The sequence below is a fragment of the Lygodium microphyllum genome, chromosome 23 (assembly GCF_053477565.2).
Source record: "Lygodium microphyllum isolate KBCC chromosome 23, Lygodium_microphyllum_v1.1.10, whole genome shotgun sequence".
Classification (NCBI taxonomy): Eukaryota; Viridiplantae; Streptophyta; class Polypodiopsida; order Schizaeales; family Lygodiaceae; genus Lygodium; species Lygodium microphyllum.
The window spans coordinates 55,784,655-55,808,823 of NC_141157.1; positions in this window are offsets into that span (position 1 = coordinate 55,784,655).

A 24,169-nucleotide genomic window follows, 5' to 3' on the forward strand; every position below is an offset into this window, starting at 1 on the left:
TCATCCTTAACTACTTTTGAAAAAGATGTAGGCTCTTTCTATTTTTGTACTTTTGTCATGTATGTATAATGTCTCACTGAATATATATTTACTATAGATAAGCCTATCCACATGCTTCCTTTCTCTCTATGATCTCCACAACTATTGAGGTGAACTAGATTCCGCTCTCTCATGAGGACGCGTCATATATATCTACTTAACTCTAAGTGTAACCACTGCAAGTATGCGCTATTTAGACTCTCAATAGAGTCATATTATGAAGTCAGTGAACCTATAACATCATAAAAAACCTTCTCTTTTCCTTTATCTCTTCCCCTCACCTCACTGACATATCCATGTCAATGATGGATGGAGACCCATGGCTCCGTAGCCTTCCTATCCAAGGACTTACAGTACCAGATGCATCTTGAGTAGGTCCACTAGTAAAAATAGTGTCTTGATGTCCATTATTAGTATATGTGCCATGTGAAGGATCATCATATCTAAGCAATATCTCACATATAGTTGGAACATAACACTTGTATGCCTTCCTTTCTTGTGAGTACCCAATGAAAACACACCTCACTACATTAGGATCAAGTCACTTCTATTTGTCATTTGGAACATGAACATAAGAAATATTACCAAATACTTTCAAATGTCAGATGTCAAGCTTGTAGCCATAGAGCTGCTCATAAGGTGTCTTTTCATGTATTCCTACTATACATGTTCGATACATGACATAGGTAGCCATAAGTATTGCTTCAGTCAAATAAGACAAAGGCATGTCCTCATTCAACATGATCTTGATTGCCTCCATAATCACCCTATTCTTTCTTTTAGCCACTCCATTATGCTAAGGAGTATAGTTGCAAGTTAATTGCCTCCTAATCCCATGCTGCTTTGCTAAGTATCTAACAAACTCCTTGGTTGCCTCCATAATCACCTTATTTTTTCTTTTAGCCACTCCATTATGTTGAGAAGTATAGCTACAAGTCAACTGCCTCTTGATCCCATGCTTTGCTAACTATCTATCAAACTCCTTTGACACGTACTCTCCACCACCATCAGATTGTAAGCATGAGATATACCAGTTAAGCTATTTTTCTACATGAGCTTTAAAATCCATAAGGCTATCCAAAACCTCATCCTTATGCTTTAGGATGTATATCTATGTGTACCCACTATAGTCATCCACAAAGATCACATAGTATCTAGATCCACCAAGTGATACATTATGAGTGGGTCCCCAGATATCTGAGTACATAAGTAAAGGCCTGTTATTGTTTCGTGTACTCTTTGCAAATGGAAATCTAGCTTGTTTTCCAAATTGATGTGCCAAGTATACATGTCCCAAATCAATATACGTAAACCTTGGTAGCCCTCTAATCAAGTCCTTATGCTATACAGTTTTTAGATTTTGGACATTTATATATCCAATCCATTTATGCCAAATATCAATATCTTAGATAATTTCCCTATCATGAGCAAACATAGCAACATTCAACTCAGGGATGTTTGCATCTAGTGTAAACATTCTACCATGTCTCTAGCCTCTAGGAACTAACTTACATCCTCTCCCATACTCCTTTATGAAGCACCCGTCTCTATTAAACCATATCTGTAGGTTTTACTCAACCATTTAACACCAATAGATAATAGATTCTTGGTGATTGATGGAACATGCAAGACGTTATGCAATTTCTTTTTCATGCCATCATGCATAACCAAGGAAACAATCATTGTGTGTGTTATGTCATGTTGAGAATAATCTCTCATGCATACATAGCCATTAGCACTTATTTTTAGCTCATCATACCACTCACCATGTGATGTCATGTGGTTTGAGGCATAGAATCTATAAACTAGATATCATCAGACTTTTTTTACTACTTGATTTTGTTCCACACATAAGTCATAGCAAACAGTCTCTGAGACTAGTCTTAGGCTCTACATGACTAGATGATGCATAGTAACCTTGTTGTCTACCCTTTTGATCATCGTGCTTTTTCCAGCAATCTTTTTCAATGTGTTTATGCTTGCCACAATAATGGAAATCTTTATCCTTGTTTGCATTCTCATGATTAGTCTAAGTGTGCCAAGATCCTCTATCCCTAGAGGGACTAAGGATCCCCCCATGCACATGAGTATCCAACACCTCTACCTAGGAAATCCATGCTAACTCTACCTATGTTGAGATGCATGTTGTTGGGTTCCCTTACCATGGCTAACACATTTTCCATGATGACCATAGCCTCACTAATTAGAGTAAAAAGATGCATCTCTATTCTTAGAGCTGCTTGAGCCCATAGTCGAAACCCCAATTTTACTTCCTCATGGATAAGCAAGGATATCAATTCATCAACGTCAGGCATTTCATCCTTGACTAAAAATGATGTATCAAAAGAATTGTATTCAGGCCCTAGACCTTTTAGAGTCACAGCCACCAAATCCTCATCATCTACTTTAGTCCCAATGGATGCAAGGTAATATGCAATAGTCTTTATCTCAGTCACATAGTCCTAAATGGACCGTCCTTTCCTATCCATCATGTTAAACTTCTACTTCACTTTTTTTTTTGGCACTAGTGGTAGTACCATAGTATCTCATCAAGATTTCCCAAGCATCTTTAGGAGACGTGTAGCTCATTATCTACATGATCATTGAATCTATAATGCACAATGAGACCCAATGCAAGACTCTACAAGTATATTCAAGCTAAGCACAGTGTGTCTTCTGCTGTTTAGGAGTTGGATGTCTGTCGTGTAGAAGCTTAGGTTCAGCTTGTCACAAGATCCCAGTAGCCATTCCTGATGAGAAAGTTCTCCATGTAGAATTTACAAATAGAAATTTTTTTGCTATCCAACTTCTCACCCACTATTTGAGTAATGATGTTAGTCCTATCATAGAATCTGCCATCTCTACAACTCTATGTATTCAATGCACTCTTAACATAGACAATGCCTCTCTCCCTGCAAGCCAATAGTCTTTTTAATGAGTCATTGCTTGCATCTATTCAAGCAATACTTATACATTTTGAACTTATTCTTGTTTAGCTCTTTTCAATCATCAATGAACTATTAGTACGTCAATAACATTTTAGAATCCAAATTGCATACCACAAATATGCTTTCTCTCAAACAAGATAGTTTAGGTTTCAAGTAATTGCACTAGTATTTCTAAATGTGCTAGAGTATGTCAGCGTAATATCCTATTTTACTTCAAACTTTTGACATAAAATTGGTGAGTAAAAATCATACCATTGTAGGCATTATCTTTTGCATAATCATTTTTCACTCAAGTTGTCTGCCTAACAGCTATGTGACATGGCACAATCAACTTAATGATGTTTTGGACATGTATTACCTTCATTGAACCTTAATACATACATGTATAAATATCACTGCTCATACATTTTCCAACCTCTACTCCAGTAAGACTAGTAGTAGACTAGACTCTACCAAATCAGCCTTATAGAAGTCAAGCTTGAGAAAACAATGCTCTTGAACATGCATAGGTCTATCAATGACCATTTAGTGCCATATTAGCATTTGTATTTAGCACCCTAGACTCCAAAAAGGACATTCAATTTCAAGATTGCAAATATTTTAGCTTATGTGACTGCAAAGATCCAATACATGCAAGAGCTAGATACTTAGTATCCCTTAAATTGACTGTCTAGATACATTCAAATTTTTCCCAACCTTGCTGACCTGCCCATGAGTCTTTTACTCAATCATTGTACACTCTAGAAGTATGCCATTCATTAGAAATGGGTTGCCATTCTTCACTGCTAGTGCATAATAGAGAATTAGGTACATTTCAAGCTAGATAACATGAGCTTTAGGCCTACTTGATATGTTCATTGCTATTGCAAAATTGTGATCATGGACTTTTCAAAGTCAATAATGTGGAAGTGATTTTCTTTGTCTGAGTCTTTGTCTCAGGGTTTCCTTTGGTGGTGCCTTACCTGCTATGATATAATAATCTAATAATCAAACAATTTCTCAAGACTTTTCATGGACAATCTGTTATGCATTGTAACTGACAGGCCAACGGCCCCCCTTTTTGTATATATAAACAGCCCCTGGGTGCAGCAATCGATATCTCCTTTCTTTCTTGTGTAGTTTCTCTATCCTGTGTCTCTGTAGGCATGCCTATTTCATAACATGGTATCACTGTAGAGCACACTCTCAACCCACCACTCTTCCCCTTCCCTTGCACATCTTCTTGTGCCTGCTCATTGATCAGGACAATAAGCATGTCTCAACAAGTTGCTGCCCCTGCCTCTTATTATTCCCTCCACTGTGTGCAGCTATCATCTTGATAAAATGACATGCCCCAACTATCTCACATGGGCCAAACGGGTAACCTTACTACTCAAATGAGTAGATCTTTGGGACAGTGTGAGTGGCGATGTCAAACTTTCTTTGAGATTTGGACTTTCCTCCATTCCTCCTATCATTGTGAGGATTTAATTACCTGTGTCAAAAATCTCAAGAAGCTCCTTGTTGTTGTACACACAAACCAACAAGACACCTCCAAGTTTCTTGATGAATGGTGTACACTCTTGGACAATGTCCTCCTGTCAAGCCTTTAGTTGCATGAAAGCCTCCAAGCCATGCTCCTTCTTACTGCCATGCCTTCTTCTTGGCATCCCTTCATTACTACTCAAGCCTCAGTAGTTGGCCTTATTGTTGAGAAACTCATCTCTTGAATACTTCAAGAAGATGCCATGCAAGGCAACACAAGCACAACTACCATGGCTACGCCCTCTATGCAATATTTGTAGCGATGATCAACATTTAGGAGGCGGGCTTCTTGTCGTTTCAACAATGCAGTGAATCCTACAAATAATCCCGCTTCTGCATGAATTTGCAACTATTGCCGATGCCATGGCCATCTTGAGCCTGAGTGTCAAACTGAAGAGAGAGATCAACACTGAAATAAACGTCATCCAAGGGCTCAAATTCAACATCTTGACATATTTGGCCCCAGCCAGTATGGTAATGGAATCCTTGCAACTATTTCGTTCTTTGATTAACCCCCTTTTTTTTAAAAAAGTCTTGCCTTCAAGGTCCACATCATAATGGTTGCTCAATATTGGCACAACACATTATATGACACCAAATGCTTCTTGGCTTAGGGAATACATGAAACTTTCTCTACCTATTCAAGTTTATCTTGGGGATAATCACAGACTTACTGTAGTGGGACTCGGTCATCTCCATGTCACCTTGCCTAATGGGGCTACTATCCTCTTGTGATATATTTATCACATCCCAAGTCTCAGCCAAAACATATTGTCAGTTACTGCAGCCACATCTACAAGCTTCTCCATTGAGTTCTTTCACGACTCATGTGTGATTCACTTCAAGCTACCCAATGGCAAGTAGAAAATTCTCAAGCTTCCTCAAAAGAACCGCCTATATCCCATTCCAACTAACCAATCTGGCTACGATGCTAAAGTAGCCTCCAAATTAGCTATCTCCCTTCATCTAACCAAAGTAATAGCTACACTACTCTGGCATTATAGGCTTGGACATATTAATGGTCCCACACTCCATTGAATGACCAAGAATGACTTATGCTCTGGGATGCCCCCAAACCTGTCTCAAATTGATCTTTGTGAAGGTTTCCTTATGGGTAAAGCGAGTCATAAATCCTTTTGTCATTCTCAGACTTGATCCACTTAGCTGAACCAATTGGTTCATTCTGATTTGTGTGGACCCATGAAGTCAACCTCTCTTACAATTTCTTTATATTTCCTCTTATTCATTGATGATTTCAGATGCTACACCACCATCTATTTCTTGAAGCAAAAGTCCCAATTTTTCACATGTTTCAAGGAGTATTGTAGCCTTGTTGTGCACCAGCATGATCTACTTATACAAGTGCTTCAATTGGAAAATGGAGGGGAATATGTTTTCAGGGCATTCCAAAAATTTTGCCTTGATGAGGGCATCCAAGAACAATATACAATTCCCTATAGTCCTCAACAAAATGAAGTCTTGGAAAGAAAGAATCGAACCCTTGTTGCTGCTACTTGTGTGATGTTGTGCTCACAATGGGCCTATCAAAAGCATATTGGGAGGAAGCTATTTCTATTTTTGGTTACTTCAAAATCGCATCCCACATGCTTTTGATCCTAAGAACACTCCATACTTTCATTCGTTTGGTAAGCCACCCAGTTTACAACATCTTTGAATCTTTAGGTGTCCTACCTACCTAGTGAAGGCACTACCTCTTCTCCAAAGGTTTGATCCTACAAGCACAAGGATGGTGCTATTGGCTATGATGATCGTTTTGGTGTGAAATCCTACATGTTATATGACCCTCAACAAAAGAAATTTCACTTTGCTCACTCTATGTATTTTGATGAATCTTCATTTCTTAGTCCCAAACAGGGTGATATATCTTCTCCCTTTCTTTCCCTTCCATTTGAACATCACTCGTCAACCCCTTCAAGTTCAAATACTCCTCTCACAATAAGTGGGAGGAAGTAGATTTCTAGAATCTTTTACCTATACCACCACCACCCCATGTCCCTCTTTCACCACAAATTCCATCTTCTCCAAATCCCATTTCCACTCCTCTTCCTCAAAATGCACCTCCTTGGTATCTTGGGAGCAAAACCAATTCCTTTCTATTCCCTCAATGCCCAAACCCTCTATTTCCTGGAGCTAGTTCTAAAACACTCCCTATCACTCAATGAAAGATAATCACCACTCCTTTAAACCCTCAGGTTTCTTCTCTTGAGAGGGTTATACCCACTCTTGAACACCCTCATGTACATGATCCACCTACATCCCCTCATTCCTTGCCATCAATATCAAATCTTGCAAGCTTCATTACTCCCTCCAACCCCTATGTCGTCCCAATGGAATCTATTTACCAGCCATCTTTGTTGGGACCATCTCCTCCCTCCCATCCTCCCAGGTCTACGAAGGTTCACTCTCTCAAGGAAATCTATGAGAAGATGAACTTCACATTACATCTAGATTCATCAGCTCAGCAACCTTCAAACATTAGTGATTTCATAGTTTGAGCAGACCCTATCATGGTGAATGAAGTTGAAGCCCTTTAACTATAGGTGCTCCAGTCTCCATCAGATGATGATATTGGGGTGCTTCTTTTCTTTGCTGAATCCATTGATGATATCTCCCTAGATGAGGCTCTATCTATCCCTAAGGCCTCGTCTTGGTGCCAAGCCATGGACTCTAAGTACCAATCTCTCATTGATAATGCTACATGGGAGGAGCTGGTCCCTACTCCACCTAACAGGAGATTGGTGTATCCCTCAGGTCCCATGCATGGATTATTCTAAAACATTTTCTCAAGTACTTCGCATTACATCCTTTCGAGTACTCATTGCTCTTGTTGCATTAGTCAGCTTCTCACTCCACCAAATGGATGTATGTATAGCTTTTTTAAATGGTGATTTACAAGAGGAAATTTATATGATGGAATAGCTTGATGGGGATTATACTTTAGCACAATAGCCTGATTATGTTTGCAAGCTACTTAAAGCCCTCTATGGACCGAAACAATCCCCTTGGCAATGGTACTAGTGCTTCCATGAATGCATGATTGGACTTGGATATACACGCTTTCAATTTGATGCAAATGTGTACATCCATCATGGTTCTAGTGTGTTATTGTTTCCTCGCCATTTATATGAATGACATCCTCCTACTTTCAAATACTAAATTCTCCCTTGGTACAGCAAAACAGGAACTCCAAGCCTCATTTTCTATGACTGATACGGAGGATCTTCATTATTTCCTTTGGGTTCAAGTGCTTCAAGATCCTATGTAGGGCCTCATTCGAATCAGTCAATACTCTTATATCCAATCCGTACTCAAGAAATACAATATGTTTGCATGCAAAGGCGTTGAGACTCCTCTTCCAATGTCTCTAAAGCGGTCTCAATCTAATACTCTCTTAGCTTCTACTACAAATATGGAGCCTTTCCCATATGCCAACATTCTTGGCTGTATATGTTACCTGGTCACCTATACCCAGCCCAGATATATGTTTTGCAGATAATCTCTTGTCTCATTTCATGTAGGCTCCTGAGTTAGTACACACTCAATACTTGAAGCATCTATTGCACTATCTTTAGCACACAAAGTCTTTTGGAATAAGCTACTATCCTATTTAGCCCCCCCTGGCAGCTTCCATAAGCACCCAATTTTTTCTCTCTACCACACCGTTCTTTTGAGGTGTGTAACTACATGTGAGCCATCTTTTTATGCCAGATTTAGCAAGATACATGTCAAACTCTTTGGATACATATTCTCCATCTCCATCATATATCAAACATGAGATATAATATCCAAGTTCATTTTCAACATGCTTCTCAAAGTCCTTAAAGACATCAAGCACCTCATCCTTGTGCTTCAAAATATATAGCCATGTGTATTGGCTAAAACCATCAATGAAGGATACATAATACCTAGCACCACCAAAACATGCATTATGGGCAAGACCCCATACATCCAAATGTATCAATTGCAAAGGCCAAGAACTATTTCTGGCATGTCTCATAAACGGGAATCTCGCTTGTTTCCCAAACTGACAAGCAGAGCATACATGTCCAGGATCAATGTACTTGAACTTCAACAAGCCAAGTACAACCTCTTTCTATTGCATATTTTTTCGCTTTTGTACATTAACATGACCGATGCATTTGTGCCAGATTTCTACATATCCTGAACTACTCCATTATCATGGGCAAACATTGTTGCCTTCAATTCTAGGATAGATGCATCCAAAGTAAACATTATGCCATCTCTCTTGCCTTTAGCAATCAATTTACAACCATTGCCATTTTCTTCAATAAAACAACCATCCCTATTGAATCTAACTTGCAGATTCTATTTTTCCATCTATCCAATCGACAATAAAATCTTGATAATAGAAGGTACATGTAGTACATCATGTACATCATGTAGTACATCATGTAGTACATCATGTAGGCATAAGCAATGGAGCTACACTTGTATACTAAATATCTTGCTGTGTATCATCACCAGTACATACAAATCCATGAGACCCTGCTATTAACTCATCAAACCATTCACCATGAGGAGTCATATGGTTGGATGCTCATGAGTCTATGTACCACTTTTCATATTTGCCCCTTGCTTAGGCATATTCTTAGATACATGTTGCATAGCAAACAGTCTATCTCCCTGGTCATCCTGAGTACCACTGGAAGATGCATAATTTCCATGTTTCCTACCTTTTATCTTCATATCAGCTTGCTTTTTATGGCAATCCTTCGCAATATGCCCATATCTTTCGTAATAATGACAGTCTTTATCCCTATTAGACTACTCATGCAACTGCCAGGAACCACCTCTTCCTCTAGGTGATCTCCCCCTGCCTCTAAAGGCTCCAGATCCTCATTGTCCTTGCGTATTTGAGCTATGCCAAGCATTTTGCTGCTATTGTCCATACATGTTTTGAGTATCTGCTCAATCCTGAAAAGCTCCATGAGCTCTACCACCTCTAGCTCACTAACTAGAGTAAAAGACAGTGTCTCTGCCTTGAGATGTGCTTGAACATGTATTTAAGCCAAGCTTTACTTCTTCATGTAGCAGCAGTGCAAGTAATTCATCCCAATCAGGGGGTTCCGTTCTCATAGAAATAGACATATCAAATGAGTTATACTCCTTGCCTAACCCATTCAATGTCATTGCAACCATATCATCCTATGAAACACGAGATTCAATAGTAGCCAGTTGGTCAACTATGGTCTTTATTTTAGTTGTGTATGCTTGAATGCTCCTGCCATTGCTAGACATGTTGTTGAACTACTGCTTCAGCTGTATCTTTGTCGCATGCATGACATTACCATAATTCTTCATAAGTGCATCCCAAGCATCCTTTGGGGAATAGCAATTGGTAATCGGCATAGCCATCACATCAGAAATGCATAAAGAAAACCAATGCAGTAAGTTACTAGCTCTTTTTCACCATTGTCGGTGAGCTCTCCACTGTTCTTGTGTAGGATTCCATTCAAGCAATTCGGGTTCAACTTCAGCCCGCAGACATAAATCCCAATAGCCTTTTCCAATCAAAAAATTTTGCATCATGAACTTCCATAGAGCAAAATTTATGTTATCAAGCTTCTCTCCCACAATTTGAGTGATATTTTCAGTGCCTTAAGCATTTTCCATATTTGCAACTAAGGTATTCAATGCAATATGTAATTTGTAAGTGCTTAACTTCCTACTTAACTCCCTGCAGTTCAAGAACAATTTTCTTGTAGTTTAGGAATAGACTTCCTGCAGTTCACGAATAGGCTTCCTGTGTAGTTCAGAAACAGTCTTCCTGTAGTTTAGGAATAGTTTTCCTAACAATTTGCTTGCTAGAAACTATATTCCAACAATGAAAAAACACAGTCAACTAATCATAAACCAAGCTCAAATTAGTTCAAAACATTCTATGGTAGTGGCAAAACATCCCAGCAACTATGTCCATACAAGCATCAATAGATGCATAGAACTGATGTTGACATTCACTAGAATTTTCTACAGTTGATGACAAACAAGCAGCATGTTATGACTAGCAGCATAAACTTTTCAATAGTTAGGGTATTCTTAGCTCAAAAATATCCTTAAACCAGCATAGACATGTCCCAGTACATTGGGAATTCAATATGTGACCAAACAAGCATCAATGCTTGTACTATATGCAAGTAGTAGTACCTAATACAACTAGTCTACTGCTTTAACCAACAATATTTTCTTTGTTAAAACAAGAGTATTCATATCTCAAAATAGCCCCAAAACATCTCATTCAGTTGCCACTCTATACAAGAGTTGATACATGTCCAACCGGTCAGAATATATTGCATGTATGTCAAGTGAAGATGATAGGTATCCTTACTACAGACAATAACCAGTCAATACCTTAGTATAACTAGCAACAAATCAATCCAAACTTTGGACTTTCAACGCTCATAGTATCCCAAAAATTATCTACCACTCAAGTGGCATGATCCATTAGTAGCAAATAAGCATCACAGATACTTCAACCCCATAGGCATATTGTTTCCAAATTCAAGACAACAACCATTTCACTGTTTCAAGCCTACAAATAAGCTCCAAAATTGAGCATTTAACACTCCAATATCATGCTCCAATGCATGATAATAATGGCATATACATTGTTAGGATGAAAGAAAATAGTGCCCTGGAACCACCTGCTGTTTACAGTAGTAAATAGCCAGTTTGCAGAGGTCTCTGCTAAATATCTCAAAATCTGTGTGAAGAATTTGAAAAAACGTTCTTCTCCAAAGTTGTAGACCACATCGAAATAGTCAAGAAGCATGGGTAATTTCTCCAAAATCCATTTTTGTAACAAAATATAGCTTCTGCAAAAAAATGAGCTGTAGGCACAATCTCCTTTTATGATGTTTTCTTCAGATATGATGTCTTGATGTCAAATAGCCACTACCAAGCCTTCAGACATTTAGGCTCTAATACCATGTTCGAGATTCAGAGGGAGAGAGAGACAAGGATATGGAGCTGTAATAGAGAGTAGTGAAGTCTAATTGTTCTCTTCTACTCATTCTTCCATAATTCTTACTAAAGTCTAATCACACATATTTGAAAAACACACTAGGTCACTAACTGACCGTACCACTAACTATGGTTGAGTCTAACTAACTTAGTTATTACACCACACATGTAGAGAGACAGCTAAGACAACAACTATCTAGATAAGGTTGGTCATGTCGGTGATACTAATCACAAGCTTGATTCTCAACAAACACTAGGTTTAGCTACCAGTAGCACTACAAGTTTTGGGATAACTACAATTGATGGCAAGGTGAATGTGCTACAAGTCATAGTCTTCATTGCAATAAACTTGTTTTTTGAATGCTCATCCTAATAGGTTTTCCTTGCCAACACTTTTCTTGTTGGGGAGCACGTAGAAAATGAGGGGTAGACTCTCAGTCTCTATAGAAACCATCAATTTGCATTTTCCTAAGAGTGGGTAGGAGTTCCCCCCAAATGGGCTCAATTTCATGTTGGTTGGTTGCAATTGTGGTTGATCCATTGAAGTCCAATGTTCATGTGTTAAGATATTGGTATCGGTTCCCTTGTCAATTAGTAGGCAAGTGCTACTACTTCCTCATCTACATACTTAAGCTCTGTGATGATCGCAACACTCACATTTGATGGTGGCTCCATTATCAGAGGTTCATGAAGTGGATGTCATGGGGGGTAGTACTATTTGGTGCGGCTTCGCTTGAAGAAACCTATATCCTATCCGTCAAGGATTTCTAGTTCCGCATTCCCCGTTCTATTGATAGTATGGACCTTGAAGAGTCCCAATACCATAAACTTTATTTTTTGCTTGTGTCGTCCTTTGACATAGTATAGCAAGACTAAATTTCCTTGCCCAAAGTCTCACCGCTTGACATTTTTGTCAAACCAACTCTTTTGGCTTTTTCTTTTTGCAAATTAGAGTGTGGATTGCAATGATACCATTTTCAAATAGGTGTTCTAGCTCCACTAGGTGATTTGTCCATGCTTCTTGGCCCTCCTATCATTCTTGGGTTGTTATTCTCAAGCTGGGAACAAAGAATTCCATTGGCAAAACATCTTCAATTTTGTAGGTCAACTTGAATGGATTCTATCCTTTGGCTGTTTTGTATGCTATTTGATATGCCCATAAAGCTACCATAAGTTTGTTATCCCAGTCACTGCATGAGGCAAATACGACTTTCATTAGAATACCCACCAAGAACTTGTTTGTAGATTTGGCTTGACCAATGGCCTATGGATAGTATGGACAGGATCCCAAGGATTATTAAGAATACGGATAACAAGCGAGCGATCACTTCATTGATAATGTGTGTTCCTTGGTCACTAATCAAATATATAGAGCATCCAAACTGCGAGATTACTTGCTCCAAAGAAATTTGGATGTGGTCTTTTCATCCTTTTTGCAAGTTGCTCAAGCTTCTGCCCACTTGGTGAGATAGTCAATGGCAACAATGATGTATTTGGCTTGAGAGTATTGAGGTACAAGACTGACTAGGCCAATGAAATCAATTCTCCAATTCTCAAATGGCTTTTGCACAATCATTGGGATCAACTCCATTTTTTCCTTACAAGTAGGGACTTTAGTTCATTGGCACTCACCGCAATGCTTTACAAACTTAGCTGCATCGCGGAATAATATTGGCCATGACAATTGGGACTAAGGCACCTTGCATGTGGTAGTGTCCCCATTGAAGTTCCCTCCAGCTATTCTACCATGTGCTTCCTTGAGTATGTCATACATTTTGTGCTCGCACACATATCTTCTTAACAGTCCATCCTGTCCCACCTGATACAGTTGGCCTGCAATCAATTTATACGGTTGGATCTTCAAGATGAATCTATTTAATCTAGCTCTCTCTATTGGTCATTCTTCTGGTAGTCTATTCTCAAGTATGTGGTCTATGACATCCACCCAATATGATGTGAAGTATGCTCTAAATAGGTCTCGTTCACCGGACATTTTAAAAAGATCGTTTGTCACTAATTCCTTGTCCAACGGCCTCTTCTATGGGTATGTAGGACATATGATCTACCACATAATGTTGTTTGCCCTTAACACTATATTATTAGGAAATTTGGAAAGTTTCATGCACTTTGGAAACCCCTAATACCTTTATTATTTGACCACATGGTCAAATCTTGTTGTCTTGCTTAAAATTGGCCTCTACCCTAAATACTATATATAAGCTGTCTTCCCAAATCTCACTTTCAAATAAGGATCAAGATTTAGACATGTGGTCAATTATTTATCACTTATTTGGAATGGGACCTGGCAAATTCCCAAATTCTCTAATATGGTGTTCCTTGTGTATGACCACAGAGAAGTCAAATTCCAAGAGAAAAAGTAACCATCGAGCAATGCAACCCATTGCATAAGGTTTATTCACAAGATAAAGCAATGCTTGATGGTCCACAAAGAAGGTGAAGGGTGTTGCTAGAAGATGGTGTCTGAACTTTTTTATGGCAAACATCATGGCTAATCCTTCTCTCTCTGTTGTAGAGTAGTTCATTTCCATCTCCGTGAGTTGTCTGCTAGCAAAAGTCATTGGATAGTCTAGGTTATGTTCGCCAAGTTGGCACAACACTACTCCCATGGAAAATCTTGATGCATCAATGTGCACGTGAGACGCTATGGACCAATCTGGGGCTCATAAGATAGGAGCCAAAATTAGAGCATCTTTAAGCCTTTCATAGGCTTGTTGATATTCTTGGTTCCACTAGAATACTATTAGTAACTTATACAAAGGTCTAGCAGTCAATGCATACTTTAGTGCAAATCATCGATAGTATCCCGTATAGCTTAAGAAACATTGAACTCCCTTAAAGTTGGTCAGTTGGGGAAGATCTACAATCACCTTGACTTTAGAAAATTCCGTGGCTATCCCATTCTTTGACACGACTTGCTCTAAAATGCAACCATGGTTTACCCAAAAGTAGCACTTCAAGGGGTTCAATAAGAGACCATATTGCCTAGACCATTTGAAGACTATTCATAGCTTTTCCAAGTGCTATTTCCACTTGGTGTGGACACATAGGTCATTGACAAAGAGACTTCCAACCATTTCCTAAGCATGTCCTTGAAAATTGCACACATGAGGTCTTGGGAAGTAGAAAAAGCATTAGTTAATCCAAATGGCATCACTATGTAGGCAAAGACCCCCCATTCGGTGACAAATGCTATCTTGTGTCTATTATCTAGATGGAATTGCACATGGTTATAACCTGAGAAGCCATCTTGAAATCTGTAGGATTCCTTTCTTGCCACTCTCTCTAGCATGTTTTTCGTGTATGGCAATATGTAATTATCTCGCTTGGTGGCTGCACTGACCTTATTATAGTTTACGCACTCTTGAATCTTCCTATTCTTCTTCATGATTATGACTATGGGTGATACCTAGTCTGTATGCTCTATCTCGTAAATGAATCCTACTTTCAATAGCTTATCAATCTTCTCCTTTATGGTGTCTGCATACTTAGGATTCATTGCATATGGTTGTTGCTTGACTAAGGGTCATGGGAATGTTATGAGTCATGCTCCTCGGATTTATTCCCTTCAATTCATCTAAAAACCATTCAAATACATCAGTGAACTTCCTCAAGAGATTTATGAGATCATGCTCTTCCTTCTCAGTTAGGTTGTCCGCTATGTATACGGGTTGAGGCTTGTCCTTCCCTCTTGCCAAGTTGACCTCTTTAATCTTGGATGGTTCATCGATGGGTTCACTTTCCCTTTTTGTTTGGCTCCTACCAATACCAGTATTCTATCACCCTTTTTATACCTCATGAAGTGCTTGGGAAAATCCTGGGTTTTCTTCTACCATTCACCTTCTATCGACTGTGGCTATCTCTTGTTTTCTTCCTTTAGCTTCCTGCATCTTATGTGGACTCGAAGGTCCCCCTTGGTGCACCCAGTCATCCCAGGTGGTTGAGGTATCTTGGGTTCACTATCAGAGCTTGCCTCTAACTTGGAATTGTACTCATCCTTCTCACTAGAAAAAGCAATCTCCCCTACTGTTCGCAACTCTGAAGTTGTCTCAACTCCAAATAGTGGTGGACGGCAAGGACAAGATAGTCCTACTTGCTCATGATTTACCACCTTGAATCACTCTAGTCAAGCTCAATCACTATCTACCTTGGCCACTCCTTTGCTCACTCAAAACATGTTCATCTCTTGGGGTTCCCTAATCTATTCAATTATCCTTCCTTCTTAATCATATTTTATGGTTTGCACTACCTTCTAGCTCTCCTCACAGGTGGAGCAATAGTCCTCGTACTTGTCGTCAGAAAGTTTAGACTGGGCCTATACATTTCTTGCAGGGTTCCTACTCTCGGATGCAGTCTCACTTGTCATGAGAGCCCAATTATATGACAAATTTAGGTTGTGCACCTTGGTCCATTGTCAATCCTTGCTTTCCATAAGATTCTTGAGGGGCTTTAGGTTGGCAACTGGGTTGCCAACCAACTTTATTGATAAGTGCTCGAGGATTTCATGAATTTTAAGTTTTTTTGTTGGGACATGATAGGTAATTGATGTTGGTTGACCCATGGAACTTCCGGCCATCATGCACACATGTACTATAGGGAGCTTCAAAGTGATGGCACTCTTAAAGTTGCTAGTGGAGTCTATAGTTTTGCATGTATTCATCCTCTTTCTCCGAGAATGGGAGGTCAATGGTTGCCAACATGTGCATCCAATCCTCCTCATCCTCAAGGAAAGGAATGTACTTTGTAGAGGCCCATAATTTCTTCTCATGTTTGAATCCCCCTTCAGTAGGTTAGAGATGGCATCTAAATCCAGGGAAGAGGTCTTCAAAGTGTCCATTTTTACTTGGACTGCTTCAAATCTATTGTCCAATAATATTAGGCCATTATCCCAATCCTCTAGTACTCTAGCATTTCTCATCCATGGCCTCCCTAGTAGGATATCATAATCCACTCCCTTCATGACTATGAAGTTTGTTGAGAATTGAATCCCCACTATCTTTAGTGGGATTCCCACTATCTTTATGACTATGAAGTTTGTTGAGAATTGGATTCCCACTATCTCTAGTGGCCAATCCTTTAGGACTCCAAAGGGTCTAACCTTCATTCCATTTGCTAGGGTGACATTGAACCTTCCAATTTCCATTGGTGGATTTCCCCAAGTTTGCAAGACTGCATGACTAAGTACACTAACCCCTTCTCATGTGTCCACTATCCCCTTTCATGTAGTATCGCCTAAGGCAACAAGAAACAATAGTTAAGACTACATGCATCTCAGTGCCCTCAAAAAAGGCATTTATTTGTGGGGACTTAGAAATGGGTTTTAGTGTTAGGCTAGATATGTATGCCATGACATAATGGTTTGGAAAGTCTTGTGGCTTATGGTCATTATTGTGTTCTACCCATTGCTTCATTTCTTGCTAAAGTGCAGGGTTTTATCTAAGCGATTCTCCCAATGACACTGTCATCACAAGAGTTGTAATGAGTGTTGCTAGCAAGCTGCCATCCCTCTTTCCCTCCTTAACTTCATGGGGGCTAATGTTCTTGAACTTTTTGTGTATTCCTGGTCATCTTGTTTTGCCTAAGAAGCAACCACTCACATGGTGGGTTTGTCTCTCTTGCCCTCAAATATGTGGGTGAGACTAGTGAGCTCATGGTTGAGAGTCCCTCAATCTCTTCCTCAACTCAATGTCATCGAGGTGCTCAGCCATACTAAGATCAAGGTCAAGGTCTAGGCTATTCTCAATCAAGTTGGTACTTGCCACACTACTTTCCACTTGACCCACTAGTGTATCTATGAGATCAACTAAGTTGGCTAGAGACGTATCCCTAATCTTGGCAAGCCTTTTCTTCACTTGGCAATGTGAGGGTTTGGTCCCCTTTGCGTCTTTATCCTTGATTTTCTAGTTTTCTTCTGATTCCTCGGTTGTACTCCCATTGGTGGGTTTGGTTTTAGGTTAATTTCCCTTAGTGTGTTCCTTGTTCATCCACCTGTTCATAATTGTGCAACACTTATACTCTAGCAATGCATCATGATGTGAGCTATGCAAAATCAAGCTTTCTAGTTTTCATACATGCTTATGTGCCTACACTGTCAAGTGTGACCTTTAATGGAGTCAATTGCTTCAATCTATTTCGTGCTCTTGATGTGGTTACAAGAAGGGGTCTGATTACTCTTGACCGATTGAGCCTGAGCTCTCTATGGGTCGTTAGAGGTGGTTTGTTAGGAACCTAGCCATGTGAGTCAACTTGGGTCTCTAATTAGTTAGCAGGGGCCAAAAGTTGGGTCTTTTGGCTCCCTACGGACTGCTAGTTTGAGGTTCCTTCTTTTTCTAGGTGCAAACACTTCTATGGGTTCATTTACAGGTTCTAGGTCGGTCATTGGTTAGTTGGAGCAGGCCCTTGCCAGGCCTTGGAAGGTTGAAAAGCTTAGTCAGATAGGGTTGTAGCCGAGTCATTAGTTAATTGGAGTAGGCCCTAGCTAGCCCTTAGAAGGTTGAAAAGCTTAGTCAGATAGGGTTCTGGTTATCTGGTCCAAGTCCCAGACTTGAACATCCCAGCAGAGTCTGGTGGCTCAGACTTAAATGAGGTGCACCCATCTAAGTGTTTGAGGGTGGCCATTTGAGGCCAAATATCAGTGGTCAGCTGTTTGAGGTCCAGAATTAGCCATCTAAAGTTGAGTTATTCTTGTATGAGTGAGGCTAAGTTGTTTGAGTGGAAAATTAAGTGGCTATGACATTCGAGTCCTCGGCCATCTGAGGCCTACAGTCACCATCAAAGCAACACGTGAAATCATCTAATGGCACAAATATGCTTTCATTCCACCTAATGCATGCTAATCAATGCTACCACGATTCCAAAACAACACAACATATAGCAATTATAGGGATCCTGAGTGTACCTGGTAGGTCTGAATGCATCAAACCAAGGATAGTAGCCAATGCAGACTCTGTAGACATGTACTCTCTTCTTCTCTCTCAAAAGCTCCCTCTCTCAATCTCCCTAAATGCAAATGATCTCTCTCTACCCTTTGCTCCCCCTTTTGTGTTCTCTCTTTCTCCCCTTACCTCTATTTTTTTCTTCCTGGGTATGCAAAATTTGATTCCTTTCTTCCCTTGTTTCCCTATTTTCTAGTTATCCAGAGAGTTATCTTTTCCTTATTTTTTCTTATTTTCCAAACCTTAGTGTCTCAAATCTAATACAAAACACACAACTTTGATTCTAACCAATATACAAAAAGCTTCGTGTTGAGATATCGAGCTCCACTCGTGATATGCCAGGGTGACCGTTGTGCATTTATGTCACCGACTTGTTAGCTGCAAATGCGGTTGGTACACCGCCCATGAATAATAGCTAGATGACAACTATCCTTATCTACTCTAGTTCGTGGCTCAGTTAGTATGCCACCTTAGTTAGTTGAGCTTGGTTTGAGACCCATATATAGGGTTCTTCTATTTCTTTGTACTAGAGTTCTTTTGGCTTACACAACTAAGAAGAGGAAAACTGTTTTCAGCCTCCATCTTTGTGTGTATTCCCCCATTGTGTAAGTGAGAAAGCTACAAGTGAGACTCCTTCCTTCTCTCCCACAATCTTGACATGGTATCAGAGCTGGTTCGTGGCAAGGAGCTCAAGAAAGCAAACCAAGTTCGCAGCGTTTTGGTAAGAGGACCAGTGTTGCTTTCATTTTTCAAGTTTGGGATCAAGTCTGTGCAAGTAGCACAGCCGGAAAGTGCAAGAGTGCATTGTCTCAAATTGAGACGCCCTTCACGATATAGCAAGAGGGCAGTATATGCTGCGAGACAGGGCTTTAGCCCTTGGTTGCCCTATTATTTTGATTCGAGGCCATTTTGGGGCCTGTTTTGGAGGCAGAAGTTTCCACACGCACTTAGGAAAAGACCTTGTTTTTTGCTATGCGACCACTGTTCTACAAGTCGGTGAAAAGTTACCATAGAAATTGCATCGTATGCATGTGCGCAGAGACATTGGGAGTTACAGAATCATCCTTGTTGCCTGTTGATGCAAAATCATCACTAGGAAGTGACTATGTGGTCAAATACCACTTTCGTCAGTTTTGCAGATTTGCCCTTGCGAGGCTGAAGATGTGTTTTTTGCAGTGACAAAACTTTTTGCAGTGTTCTATAATGGCATCTGATTCTCTTTCATAGATTTTCACTGAAAAGCTTGACAAGAACAACTTCCAAGCATGGAAGTTTAGAATGACGAATTTCCTTATGGGAAAAGGATATTGGGAATTCGTTGCAGGAAACAAAGAAGAACCAGTTCTTCTTGATGTTCCCAGTCAACAACAAATGCAGGCATTTAAAGGATGGCATGAGAGAGCCAGAAAAGTTATGTACTGGCTGTCTATCAGTATTTTAGACTCTATGATTGTGCATATTCAGGATGCAAGTACGCCAAAGGAGGCATGGGATACTTTGTCAAAAATGTATAGCACAAATACGCAAGCCAGGAAAATGCAGCTCAAGCAAGAGTTGCACGATGCGCAAAGAGAAAGTATGAGCATCAATGACTACCACATGAAGGTGAAGAAGATTGCAGATGTGCTTGCTTCCATTGGGTCGCCAGTGGAAGATGATGATTTAGTTTCTATGACCTTGAATGGTCTAGAAAAGGATTATGAACAGTTCCGAACATCGATTTCCGTCCGTGAAAGATTTCCTGATTTTGAGGAGTTGATTGATCTTCTAATTTCTGAGGAGCAGAGAAATGGTGGTACATCTTCTTCAGGAGGAACTTCAAAAGAAGTTGTCTTCTACTCAAATGCTGGAAGAGCTAGAGACAGATGTAGAGGAGGCCGATTTGGAGGCCGTGGTAGAAATAAGAATATGCAGCAAACTCAAGAAAACAAGTCCTATGGAGGAGGACGTGGTAACTCTAGAGACAGGGGGAGCCAAAGAGGTCGTGGTGGATGGCAAGAGGCCAAAATGCAAACAGCAATGTTGAATGCTACTACTGTGGTAAAATGGGTCATATGGCTAAAGACTGCTATAAAAAGCAGAATGACATCATGAATGGAAACTTGCAACAAGGGAACTATGCATCTTCTAGTAGACAGGGTGACGACAAAAATGAGCATTTGTTTATGGTGCAGCACATGACCAATTCTGTGACAAGTGCAGAAGAAAGCAACGATGTGTGGTATGTTGACTCAAGTGCATCAAACCACATGACAGGTCAAATGCATCAAAATGGAAAAACCAGGATTTGTGGAGACTGGTGATGATACTGCACATCCTATTGTGCAGATTGGAAAATTTCCTTTGTCTATGCAGGATGGGAAAAAGAAATACCTATCAGATGTATTTCATGTTCCGAATATCACCAAGAACGTGGTTTCTATTGGTCAAATGGTTGAGCATGGATTGCAGGTCAAATTTAATTCTCATGGATGCTTTGTTGAGGATATGAAAAATAAAGGTCGCTTGATAGCAAAATGAAAAAAGAAGGGCAGAATGTTTACGTTGGATGTAGACATGCCTGAATTGAGTGCAGCAATGTTTGCACATGGGACCGGTGTAGTTTGCAGATATTGATATCTGGCATAAACACATTGGTCATGTTAATATACAGCGACTTAAATCAATGCAAGCCCAAAATATTGTTACAAGATTGCCTAAATTCAAGATTGCAGAAATGCATAAACTATGTGAAGCCTGTCAATTTGGAAAACAGGCACGGAAACCATTTCCTAGACATGTTCAAGAGAGTAAGAAGCCATTGGAATTAATCCACTCTAATGTGTGGACTACTAAAGCTGCATCTATTGGAGGTTGTCATTATTTTGTCACTTTTATTGATGGCTATAGCAAAAAAGTTTGGGTGTATTTTATGAAAAAGAAAAGTGAAGTGTTTGGGCATTTCAAAACTCTTAAAGCTATAGTTGAAAAAGAAGCAGGCCTACAAATAAACTGTCTAAGGTCAGATGGAGGGGGAGAATACCTCTCAAATGAGTTTGCAAGGTTCCTGCAGGAGTATGGCATAAAGCAGCAATATTCATGCAGTCATACCCCACAACAAAATGGAATTGCAGAAAGGAAAAACAGTCATATTGGAGAGGTATCTCGTGCCATGCTCAACGAAAAAGACTTGCAAGATTTTTACTAGGCTGAAGCAGTTGCTACAGCAGTCTACATAATGAACAGGACTCCCACTGCAGCAATACATGGGATGACTCCAGAGGAGAGGTATACTGGTAGGAAACTAGATATTTCTCATTTGAAGATTTTTTGTTGCTTTGCTTATGTTCATGTGCCAGATGAGTTGAGATCCAAGTTGGATCCAAAAGGTGAGAAGTGTATCTTTATTGGTTACTCTCTGCAACAACAGAAAGGGTATAGATTCTATAACCCTTCTACTCGTAAGTTTACAGTGAGCAAAGATGTTGTTTTTTATGAGATGAGTAGCTGGTATAAACCAGTAAATGTGATTGATGATGTAGATGCACAAAATAGTAATGCTACACAGAATTCACAGTAGCAGTCACAAAATATTCGTGGACCTGGAGTGTCCTCTAGCAGTGATTCATATTCTTCACCATGTACAGGCAGATTGAGATCAGGAGAATCTCCTCAAAACAATATAGACAGTGGTATGCAGGTTTCACGAAAAGGAAAAGAGAAGGTAGATCAGCCCATGTTTGATGTGAATGCAGGTCACTCTTATGTGGATGGTGAATCCAGTGGCTTATAACAGAGCATTGATGATGAGTTGGGTATTCCTTCTATTGTTACACCTGGAGTAAGGAAGACCAGGGATGTTTTGAGAGCACCTGGGATTGAACCTACTTTGCGCAGGTCTACCAGAGCTAGGTATCCTGTGGATAGGCTAAAATATGATGGATTTACAGCCATTCACTATGCATGTATGGTCAAAATGATACAGGAACCAGAACCTACTTCTTTTGAGCAAGCCATGGGAAAAGAAAAATGGGAGAAAGCCATGGATGAAGAAATGGATGCCTTGGAAGCAAATGCTACATGGGAATTGGTAACTTTGCCTAAAGATAAGAATGCAATTGGTTGTAAGTGGGTTTATAAGGTGAAACACAATGCAGATGGTTCTGTGAATAGATATAAGGCAAGATTAGTAGTCAAGGGGTATGCACAAACATATGGCATTGATTATAAAGAAACATTCAGTCCCATTGCAAGGATGGCAACCATAAGAGCAGTCATTGCTATGGCTGCATCAAAGGGATGGTCTTTACATCAGATGGATGTAAAGAATGCCTTCTTGCATGGTGATTTGCAAGAAGAGGTCTATATGGAGCAGCCACCAAGTTATGTGCATGCTGTTCATCCTGAGTTTGTTTGCAGGTTGAAGAAAGCCTTGTATGGCTTGAAGCAAGCACCTAGAGCATGGTCTGACAAGATAGGACAATATCTTGTCACTATTGGCTTACAGATTTCCAAGGCAGATTTCTCACTTTATGTGAGAAAAAAAGAGAAAGGTATTATAACACCATATTGGGAAATATGGAAATTTCCCATAAGTTTGGGACATGTGGTCAAATCTTTGGATTTATCATAACTTGAACTTTATAACTCCAAATCGAGCGCTCTATAGCTCAATAGATTTCATTTTTCAAGCAATTTCTAATTATAGGTCACATCATATGAATTTGAGAAATTTATGGGCATGTTATCCGGGTGCCACCTTTTTAGTATTCAAAAATGGGAATTGGGAGATTCCCAAACTCACTAACATTGTGTTTTATGCTACTTGTCATTTATGTTGATGATTTGATTATGACAGGTGATAGTGATGAAGATATCCTTCATGTGAAAATGCTATTGAAGCAGAAGTTTGAGATGAAGGATTTGGAAGAGCTACATTATTTCTTGGGCATTGAGGTGATTAGATCACCAAGTGGGATACGGCTCTTACAGAGGCAGTATGGATTGGACATGCTGTCCAAATATGGGATGACAGGCTGTAAGCCTATTTCAGTTCCTTTGGAGTAGAATGTGAAGCTGAGCGCAAATGCGGGTGAGCTTCTGGAAGACCCTAGTATGTACAGACGCATAGTAGAAAGTTTTATTTATATGACTATTACCAGGCCAGATTTGAGCTATGATGTTGGATTGGTAAGTCAGTTTATGCAGGCTCCAAGAAAGCCGCATTTGGATGCGGCTAGATGCATACTCAGGTATGTGAAGTCCACATTGCAGTATGGACTATTTTATGAGACTGGGGTTCAGATATAGTTGCTTGGATACACTAATGATGATTGGGTTGGTAGTATTTCTGATAGACGATCTACCAGTGGATATGTGTTCTCTTTTGGGAGTGCTGCAGTCACTTGGAGCAGCAATAAACAGCCTATAGTTGCCTTATCGAGCACAGAAGTTGAGTACAGGGGTATAGCAATGGCTGCATGTGAGGTAGCTTGGTTGCATAAGCTACTTTATGATATGCATGAGCCTACAGATGGGCCATTTGTCATTTATTGTTACAACATGAGCAGTATACACTTGGCAAATAACCCAATCTATCATGCTAGAACAAAGCACATTGAGGTGCATTATCACTATGTGCGGGAGAGGGTTTTACTAGGTCTTATTAATCTAGTTTATGTCAGCACAGAGGATCAGGTAGCTGACATATTTACGAAGGCATTG